Source organism: Bos javanicus, chromosome 4, assembly GCF_032452875.1.
Source record: "Bos javanicus breed banteng chromosome 4, ARS-OSU_banteng_1.0, whole genome shotgun sequence".
Taxonomy (NCBI): domain Eukaryota; kingdom Metazoa; phylum Chordata; class Mammalia; order Artiodactyla; family Bovidae; genus Bos; species Bos javanicus.
Genome location: NC_083871.1, coordinates 37,268,943 through 37,280,052, shown reverse-complemented (window position 1 = coordinate 37,280,052; position 11,110 = coordinate 37,268,943). Strand labels below are relative to the sequence as shown.

General features: G+C 38.6%; 1 long non-coding RNA gene across 1 annotated transcript; it reads right to left on the bottom strand.

Annotated features, from left to right (window-relative positions):
- Window positions 1-1,462: 1,462 nt before the first annotated feature.
- LOC133246786 (uncharacterized) lies at window positions 1,463-3,538 on the bottom strand. Its single transcript, XR_009736175.1, has 3 exons — window positions 3,434-3,538; window positions 2,722-2,905; window positions 1,463-2,591 (listed from the first exon to the last, which is right to left on the bottom strand). It is a non-coding gene; the product is annotated as an uncharacterized LOC133246786 (long non-coding RNA).
- Between the last annotated feature and the right edge of the window lie 7,572 nt (window positions 3,539-11,110).

The window sequence follows — 11,110 nt, the reverse complement described above, 5'->3', positions numbered from 1 at the left end:
GAAATCCCCATTCCTGGAGTATGTAGCAACTCAAGACGGTACTCAAACAGGGAATTTCGTCCCTAAGGAGCAAAGGATTTGAACCCCACACTGGGCACCTTCGCTTTTAAGACCGGCACCTGAGAGACAACCCCCGCCCCAAACCTCTAGCTTTGAAAATCCATGGGGTTTGTGTCCAAGACATCCCCCAGGCAGTAACAGGCTGAGAAGGGACTCGCAAACTGCCCACAGGCTCAGATTCACCCGCCTCATGTCCAGCACAGTTGTAGCGGCTCATGCAACCAGGCATCAGGAGAAAAGAGACTCATTTACTTATATATAAGCAGCCTGAGGGGCAGGTGTCAACTTAACACGTACTTCTAAGAGCTTCTGGATGCCCACCAGAGAGGACACGGGGGCGCCATCTTTGGTGTCTCCCTCTTCCTGCTCTAGCTCTGGAGTGCCATCGTTTTCTCTGTTTTTGTTTTGTTTTTTTTTTCTCTCCTCCCCACAGGTGTCTTAAATTTGTAAAATATTTGATTAATTTATTTAATAAATTCCAGGCCTGAGACTTCCCTGGTAGTCCAGTGGCCAAGACTCAGAGCTCCCAACGCAGGGAGCCCTGTCTGATCCCTGGTCGGGGAACTAGGTCCCACACATGGCAACTAAGAGTTCACAAGTCGCAAGTAAAGATCACGAAGTCGCAAGTAAAGATCCTGCGTGGGGCAAGGAAGATCCAGATCTCATGAGCCTCAAAGACCTCGTGTAACCAAATAAATAAATCCAGTCCCGTTTCTCTTTTTCTTTTTTCCTTCACCTCCACACCACCTGCAGGTACTTTTTTTTTTTTCCCTTTTTTCCCCAAGGACACATCTTCCTCTACTCCCACCCAGTCATGGGCATCGTAAAAGTTTTTGTTTGTTTTTAGGTCTGTCTTTTCTTCTTCTCCTGGCCACCTTCCTGTAAGCACCATCCTCCCACTCCCCCTGTGCCTTGCTCCAGAGGTCCTGTATTTCCTAGAAGGGAGCTTTTATACATGTCTGGTCCCTAGGTTCTGCAGCTGCTGCCCAGGGGACACTCCTCAATGGCCTGGCCCTGGTGACCAGCGAGTTTGTGCTCCTGGGTCCCAAGGAACTATAACAATGGGAAAATTTGCTCTTAGCAGGCTACCTACCACGTCCAGGACACTGTACAGGTGGCCAACTGAAACAGCCCAGTCTTTCTGTGCAAAAAGCCTATTTGCTTATCTAGGCTTTGGCCTGAGGGGCAGGGTTCTGGTTTGGCATACACATAGGGGCCTACAGAATGGCTCTCTAGAAACAAGGCTGATGGGTACCATTTTTGTGCTCTCCTTCAATCTCACTCCAGCTTGCTAGTGTCTCCTAGAAAGTAGTTTATACCCTTGTCTGGTGCCCCAATTTTTGTGGCTGCTGCCAGGCAACACCTTACCATGGCCTGGCTTTGGTGGTAAAATTTCAGATTTGGGGGCGCACTAGCAAGGCTTTATATATGTACTCCAATTAGGACATTCAGATGTTACAAAATTATGGTATTTAATGTGTTAGGCCATTTTATTCAGGAGTTTCTAAACTGTCCTCCCACATCCTAAAACGTGTCTCAAAGATGTTTCAGGAGTTTCCACTGCAGGCAAAGAAGGGGTGAAAGTGACAGGGCTTAAGGAACTCTCTGGACCCCGACTTTTGCCTCAAAAGAAAAGACCCATTTTATGACTTCCGACATTGAGCTTTCCTGTTGAATTTCATCCAAAGAAATAATGTGTGTCAGTTTTGGATCTCTAGAAAGAATATACCAGTACGGAAATAAGAGTGTAAAATACTGATTAGGCAAAACACCTGTAAAAGATAAATGTGGGAGAAGCAGGAATAGATGGCATGAGGTCTCTGAATCCTCAGAGAAGCAGATGCCAAGGTTGAATTTAAAATATCAGGATTTTACAGTGGAAATTGTGGCCTGAAAGAAAATGGGCAAGGATCTAGAGAGGGCTGGAAGAGCCTTCAGACCATAATGAAAGTTCTATCTTAAGGGAAGGAGGGGCTTCCCAAATAGCACTAGTGGTAAAGAACCTGCCTGCCAATGCAAGAGATGCAGAAGGTGCAGGTTCGATCCCTGGGTTGGGAAGATCCCCTGGAGAAGGGAAAGGCTACTCACTCCAGTATTCTGGCCTGGAGAATCCCATGGGCAGAGGAGCCTGGTGGGCTATAGCCCATAGGGTAACAAAGAGTTGGACACAAATGAAGTGACTGAGCACAGCACATACAGCAAGGGAAAGTGAGAGGGAAAGTTGAGTGGAGGCATCTCAGACAGATGTGCAACCATTAAGAGAAGGTTGACAAGGTCTTCATGGAGTCTGCAAGCTAAAGTTGGCCTTCAGAGACATCCCGTGGCTTCCAGGAACGGGCGTGCCTTAACATCTGTCAGTCATTAGCAGGAAACATCCCACAGCCTTGCAAACTTGGCAATGGATGTCAGAGCACAGCAGATGGAGCCCTTGGTCCATTATTCTCCCTGCAGTTGGAAGTGTGTGAAGGTCATTCTCACAGCTGCCACACGGGAGAGCTCCAGACCACCAGAGCACGATGTTGACTTGATACCTGTGAAGAAAGAGAAGGAAGGTGGTAGGATTGAGTGGTTAACAGCCTCAGACTACAGTACAGCTCTAAGAAACTCCCACCAGCCTGATGGAGAGACTCTGAGTAAAGACTTCATGATAGAAGAAATTACCTTCATAAAGGCACAAATGACAGTTCTTAAGTCATATCCTTCTCAGTCCCTAGGAGCCCAGGAAGAAAGTGGCCTTGGCATAAACAGTGCACCAGATTTTAAAGGCACAGCAGTTGGGGCTTGTCAGCTAATTACATTGGAGAAAGTTCTTTTGAAGAAAGATCTGGGTGGTGCATCTTCATGGCTGCAGAGAATTTCATGTGAAAAAACTGTTTGCAAATAATATATCTAGTAACTACTTCATTTTATAGACTATGAAATTTAATAACTGAATGAAATAGCATTCCAAAGTCATTTAGTTAGCTGTTTTACAACCAAGACTAAAACCAAAATAGCTATTTTCTACCTAGAATTGTTCGCATCATACCTTCATGTATTTCCAGAATTCAGTTCTACAATACAGCAAATTATGTTTCTTTTACTTTCACCACAAAAACCTTCAGATAATGACAGGATGAAGAGGAATCACAATTTGACTTGCACCCTTTCATTTCTTTACAAATTTTAAAATTGTTAATAAAATTCTCAGTCAGAAAGGACCTTGAGGTCAATAACAAAGAATGATTTATTTGGGTTTTGGCTTTTCTTTTTTAAATGAAATTCTGTTGATTTATAAATGAATAAATAAAGTCATTGTTGGAATTAAATTGTCTGACTTGGTCTGAATAGTGAATCAATGTCTAATTGAATGAATATCAAAGACACTGCTCACTTCTTTGGATGCGTTCATTTTCACATACTTGAAAATGCTTCTGTTGATGAGATTTCTTGTTATCTGTTAACAAAAAGAGAGTCATAAAAATCACTCATCAAGAGTCTATTAACCCATGTGACTCTTCAAGCCTGCTTCTGAAATACTGAAATCGAAATTTTATGAAAATACAGAATTTTCTTTTTTCTATCACTTAAGTAAGTACACAGTACGCCAAACTTTCCACAAAGCATATCCAAGAGATAAAATTAAGTTAAAATGGTGAATTTTGGTGCTTTTATATCTGTGATATTGAATCTAAGAAGTTATAAAACTATGGTCTCTGTCCATATTTTCATCTTTCTACTAAATTTTTTAGTTGCTGAATATTATAAATGCTATATGTTTATTAAATTGGCTTTCTTTTTGTATTTCCTAGGGAAATGTTTATAATTTATTGCCAAAACATATAATATCTCTCCTCTCCTATGAGAGAGATGCTGATTTACTGATTGCACACTTGTTGATGTCTTCTTACTTTTTTCAGAAGAAAACAGAATGAAAGAAGTCAGTAACATAAGCTAAAACTAAGAATAGCTATATCAAAAGTCAATGTTATTAGAGGATAATATAACATTTTTTTTCTGGTGTCAATAGCCTCAGAGTTATGGCTTAATACTCAATATCATCAAATGTTAAATACTGGGTCCTGTGCTACATACTATGGTTTTCAGAAGAAATGTAAGACTTTTTTTTTTTTTTTTTTAAGCTCACTAAAGGTTTTGGAGAAGGAAATGGCAATCCACTCCAGTATTCTTACCTGGAGAATCCCATGGACTGAGGAGCCTGGCAGGCCAAAGTCCATGGGGTCACAAAGACTCGGACCCAACTGAGTGACTAACACTGACACTACTAAAGGCTTAATCACCAGTATCTCAGATCTAAAGTGAGCTTAGAGATCATCCAGTTTAATTTTTTTCCCGTGCATCCCTCTAGAAAACAGCTTGGGTCAGGAATAACTCTAATTGTTAGAGAACATCTTCATTGTATAGGCTATGTCCATCTCACCCACTGGTTTAATTTATACTCTGAGAAGTAGCTCCAAACTGTTTCAATCCTTTTTTCCATGTGGTAGCACTTTAATATTAAAGACAACTCTCATGCCTCTTGTCCTCATGTCTTAGCCACATAATTGTATTTAAATGTATACTAATATAACTTTCTTTTAAAATTAAATATCTCGCTACTGTGGCTTTCAATGCAGGCTGGGTTTCATTAAGTCTTGCCTAAAGGAAGAATGTTTGGAGAGCAGGCAGGAGTTTTTATTTCCTTGACTGTTTTAAAAAACAAGACTTTTTATGAGAATCAAAGAAGAAGGAGGGGTTTAGCTTCTTCAAATTCTTTTGGATTCCAGGGTGAAATCCCTGAGGAAATTGCAAGAAAAAAGGCGAGATGGATGAGCTTTAAAAATAATGGAATCAGATAATTAGATTTAATTAGGTCACCTCCTTACCATCATCATAACCTAATCTTTCATTTAGTGTTCTTATAGATACCAGGTGAAACAATGAACTCACTTTTGTAGTGAACAAACTGGAAGTCTGTAAAATAATAAAACAAATTTTAAAAGAAGAAAAGTTGTTATTGCAGTTACTTTAAAAATCAGTTTACATTTTTGCTTTCATGCATCCTGGTTTCCATTATGTAAAAGTTAGAATGTATTATGTAAAACCTAGGCTGTGGTGAATGGGATTTTACAATTCTAAAACTAAAACTATGATTTATGCTTTTAAATCTGCTTTATTTTAGAGTCAGGTCTAAGTTCTATAGGAATTAAATTTGTATCGGCATATATCTAAAATATTCTAAAAGCCAAGATTCACTTTCAGTCATGTTGGAATAGTATCCCTTCGCAAAATGACTATTCAAAATTAGCTTGTAGGAAGTTGAATTTTCTTCCAGATACACAGGAACTTGTGATAAAATTGGATATCATTTGCAAATGTCTTTATGTAGAAAGGAACAATATATTTTGCCATAGTGTATTTTATACAAACTGCTCTAGATTTTGACTTCTTATTGTGTGTTGCCTTGTGGCAATGTTATTTAAACCAGTTTTTGTGATAATACTATTATTTAGAACTTCAACCTAGTTAACTCAAAGTTTATTAAAGTGCACAACAAAAGTGAGATTTGCTTTGTTATTCTAGAGTTATTATGATTGTATATAAATTTGCCAAATCTCACTAGAATAGCAAAAAAAGAATAAATGCTCAAATGAAGCAAAATTATTTTCTACATTATTATTCTAGCTTTCTACTCCATAAAATGCAAAATTACTCTATTAAAATAGCAACATTTGCACAAAATAAAAAAAAATATTAAGCTAGAGACTGAAAATTTTAAATACATTCACTCCTATAGCTGTGTATAACATCTCCTATTTTTATTTTGCTAGACTTCCCCTTCATCATTCCTCTGGAAATAACACCCAGACTCAAAATAAGAGAATTGGCCTCCTCCATCCATGTGGCTGTAATGGGATCCAAAGTGCTGAATTCTGTTTTAAAATTTAAAGTGAGAATTTAACTCAAGCTCAGCCAGTAAAATTACCTTATTCTTCAAGCCACAATTACTGGCACAAGAACTTGATAAAATCTTCAGTTTTTAACACAAAATATTTTGAAAGAGACAATCTTTCTTTCCTCCAGGATGACTACCTGAACTGAGGCAAACCTGGATTTTTTGGAGGCCATGGACTCCCAGGGTATGAAGTAAGTCTTTCTGCAGAAGCAGGAGAAATGAAGGCAATTTACAGGGAGAAGTCCAGGAGAGAGACAGATGACTGGGGACCTGAGAACACCATTAAAACTTGGGATTCTTTGATAAAAAGCACCAATAAATCTCTTTTTTCTTGCGTAGGTCAGGTTGATTTGATTTCTCTATTTTGCAACTGAAGAATCCTCAAAAATATCAGGTGAAGGAAAGAAATATCTTGCAGAGATACAGCAATGGCTGGTGACTCAGTCTGTTGGAAAGTATATAGTAAGACTTCAGTGAGTAAAACAGGAAATATGATGTTGGGGGGAGAGAACTAACAAGCCAAACCAATGAACAGATGATATCTTGTGAAAGGATGTGTGTGTGTGTGTGTATGTTTGCATGTATATCAGAGAGAGAAAGAGACAGTGAAGGCAAAAGTGGAAATCACCATATATGAATAGAAAATCAGTTGAATATTTAGTTTCCTAAAACTTTTTGTTAAAAATTTATTATCCTAAGAAACCATACCACTATTGCTGCTATTAATGCTATGGCTATTACTACTATTGCTACTACTACTAGCTAATATTTATTGAATTTTTTATATTCTAAAACCTGTATGTGCTAGGTCACTGATTTCTTAGGACAATTCTATCAAGGAGGTACAATTGTTATCAAACCCATTTTCCAGATAAGAAAACAGGGATAAATAACTTACTTCATGTGACAAACATATACTAAATGTTGGAGTTATGATCTGGATGAAACTAGTCATGCTCTTAATGAATAAATATTTACCCAAGAAGATACCAGAAGCACCTACACATTCTGGTGAATGCGAGGTAGAGGAACATTACATGTTGATGTTGTCAAACATACCTTATTCATAGTAGCCAACTGTCTCTTTTCCTAATACACCTGCATCAAACAGCTATTCATCTGGTAAGCTGTCTACAGTTTCCTGATTATTGCTTCTTGACAAGGTTGAAAAGTATTTAATACAATAATTCTAATGCTAAATGTTTGATGGGCCTTATGCAATCAAAATGTATGCATAAATATATTTCAATTTGACATACACAAGCACACATATATTCTATTAAATAAATGTGTTTATGGCAAAAGAAAATGTTAAATTCACAGTAATTTCCCATGCAAATAATGTGATTTGAATGTGACAAATTAATAATGAATGCCATTTTCTACACAAATATTAGTTCTGATGATTCAGGCTTCTGTAGCTAGAGCCGACCGACCATGCCATCTGGTGTACAGAGTGGGTGCTGCCATGAACAGTGAGACAACAGACTCATGAACCAGAAATCCAGTCTCAGAATTCAAATAATTTTACTTATTACATTCATTAGATGAGATTGAATGTTATGAAAGGATAAGTGTATTTCTTTTTCAGATAAGGAATGGAAGGTTTTAGCTGCTTTTAACAATAAAGGCATTGGCAATTACCTGTATTCATGATTTTATGTGTTAAGCCCTGATTTCCTTCATCCATTCTCCCCATCTTGCATCACACACATGCTTTTGTGGTATCACCTCAAAACCTTGTCCACTGATGAGGCATTATCTGTTCAAGTGATCATCCAGGAACATACCATATGAAAAGCAAAAACAGTAGGAAAAAAGTGAACCAAAAGAACATTTGATCTTCTTAGGAAGAAAACTATAGAGGCAACTAAACATTAAGGAAGCAGACACATTACTGAAAACTTCTTGTAAGCAGACTGAAAAAGCTCAAATAAATATACAAATATCTAATGACAATGTCATTAGTATGTGTAACAGATAAAATATTACAGAATATTAAAAACATATTAAATATAATTACATTAACACTCTCAGCGTAAATTCAAGTCTACTCATTACTTGTTATCCGCCTCAAAAATCCATAACAGTTCACTGTTAAAATGAAGTTTATTGTAGCACTCATCTCAAAGAATAATAGACTTAAACTGGATAAGAAACATAAAACAAAAGGACAGTTCTTAACACACAGTAAAGACTCACATATTTGTATTGAAAAAGTATCAGAAAGGGATATGCTGGACTAGAATGACAGCTCCAACCAATTCTCTTTGACTCAATCCTCCACCATTCATAGGGTCTAATTTGTTGGCTAGAATTAGTCCCATAGTCACACCAAGCTTCAAGGAAAGCTGTGAACTGAAATCAAGCTTTTTGTTACAAAAAGGAAGAGAAGAATATATATTGGAATATCAAACAATTGGTCACAGAGATAAAAGTACTGTTATTTGAGTCTAATTTTGAACTGTACCTAGTTTTTTAAAAAATATTTATTTTTAATTGATTGATGATTGGTTTACAGTATTGGTTTGATTTCCATCATACATCAACATGAATTAATCATAGGTGTACACATGTCCCCTCTCTCTTGAATTTCCCTCCCACTTCCAGCCCATTCCCACCCCTCTAGGTATTACAGGGCCCCTGTTTGAGTTCTGTGAGTTATACAGCAAATTCCCATTGGCTCTCTATTCACATATGTTAGTGTGTATGCATCCATGCTACTCTCTCCATTCATCTCACCCTGTCCCTCTTCTCCCACACCCTTGTCCATAAGTCTTGAACTGAACCTAGTTTTCATTCACAATCAGATCAGATCAGATCAGTAGCTCAGTCGTGTCTGACTCTTTGCGACCCCACGAATCACAGCACACCAGGCCTCCCTGTCCATCACCAACTCCCGAAGCTCACTCAGACTCACGTCCATCGAGTCAGTGATGCCATCCAGCCATCTCAACCTCTGTCGTCCCCTTCTCCTCTTGCCCCCAATCCCTCCCAGCATCAGAGTCTTTTCCAATGAGTCAACTCTTCGCATGAGATGGCCACAGTACTGGACTTTCAGCTTTAGCATCATTCCCTCCAAACAAATCCCAGGGCTGATCTCCTTCAGAATGGACTGCTTGGATCTCCTTGCAGTCCAAGGGACTCTCAAGAGTCTTCTCCAACACCACAGTTCAAAACCATCAATTCTTTGGCACTCAGCCTTCTTCACAGTCCAATTCTCACATCCATACATGACCACTGGAAAAACTATAGCCTTGAAGAGACGAACCTTTGTTGGCAAAGTAATGTCTCTGCTTTTCAATATGCTATCTAGGTTGGTCATAACTTTCCTTCCAAGGAGTAAGCATCTTTTAATTTCATGGCTGCAGTCACCATCTGCAGTGATTTTGGAGCCCAGAAAAATAAAGTCTGACACTGTTTCCACTGTTTCCCCATCTATTTCCCATGAAGTGGTGGAACCGGATGCCATGATCTTCGTTTTCTGAATGTTGAGCTTCAAGCCAACTTTTTCACTCTCCACTTTCACTTTCATCAAGAGGCTTTTGAGTTTCTCTTCACTTTCTGCCATAAGGGTGGTGTCATCTGCATATCTGAGGTTATTGATATTTCTCCCGGCAATCTTGATTCCAGCTTGTGTTTCTTCTAGTACAGCGTTTCTCATGATGTACTCTGCATATAAGTTAAATAAACAGGGTGACAATATACATCCTTGATGAACTCCTTTTCCTATTTGGAACCAATATGTTGTTCCATGTCCAGTTCTAACTGTTGCTTCCTGACCTGCATACAAATTTCTCAAGAGGCAGATCAGGTGGTCTGGTATTCCCATCTCTTTCAGAATTTTCCACAGTTTATTGTGATCCACACAGTCAAAGGCTTTGGCATAGTCAATAAAGCAGAAATAGATATTTTTCTGGAATTCTCTTGCTTTTTCTATGATCCAGCGGATGTTGGCAATTTGATCTCTGGTTCCTCTGCCTTTTCTAAACAGCTTGAACATCAGGAAGTTCATGGTTCACATATTGCTGAAGCCTGGCTTGGAGAATTTTGAGCATTACTTTACTAGCGTGTGAGATGAGCGCAATTGTGCGGTAGTTTGAGCATTCTTTGGCATTGCCTTTCTTTGGGATTGGAATGAAAACTGACCTTTTCCAGTCCTGTGGCCACTGCTGAGTTTTCCAAATTTGCTGGCATTTTGAGTGCAGCACTTTCACAGCATCATCTTTCAGGATTTGGAATAGCTCAACTGGAATTCCATCACCTCCACTAGCTTTGTTCGTAGTGCTGCTTCCTAAGGCCCACTTGACTTCACATTCCAGGATGTCTGGCTCTAGGTTAGTGATCACACCATCGTGATTATCTGGGTTGTGAAGATCTTTTTTGCACAGTTATTCTGTGTATTCTTGCCATCTCTTCTTAATATCTTCTGCTTCTGTTAGGTCCATACCATTTCTGTCCTTTATCAAACCCATCTTTGCATGAAATGTTTCTTTGGTATATCTGATTTTCTTGAAGAGATCCCTAGTCTTTCCCATTCTGTTGTTTTCCTCTATTTCTTTGCAATGATCGCTGAAGAAGGCTCTCTTATCTTCTTGCTATTCTTTGGAACTCTGCATTCAGATGTTTATATCTTTCCTTTTCTCCTTTGCTTTTCACTTTTCTTCTTTTCACAGCTATTTGTAAGGCCTCCCCAGACAGCCATTTTGCTTTTTTGCATTTCTTTTCCATGGGAATGGTCTTGATCCCTGTCTCCTGTACAATGTCATGAACCTCATTGCATAGTTCATCAGGCACTCTATCTATCAGATCCAGGCCCTTAAATCTATTTCTCACTTCCACTGCATAATCATAAGGGATTTGATTTAAGTTGTACCTGAATGGTCTAGTGGTTTTCCCCACTTTCTTCAATTTAAGTCTGAATTTGGCAATAAGGAGTTCATGGTCTGAGCCACAGTCAGCTCCTGGTCTTTTTTTTGCTGACTGTATTGAGCTTCTCCATCTTTGGCTACAAAGAATATAATCAATCTGATTTCAGTGTTGACCATCTGATGTCCACGTATAGAGTCTTCTCTTGTGTTGTTGGAAGAGGGTATTTGTTATGACCAGTGCATT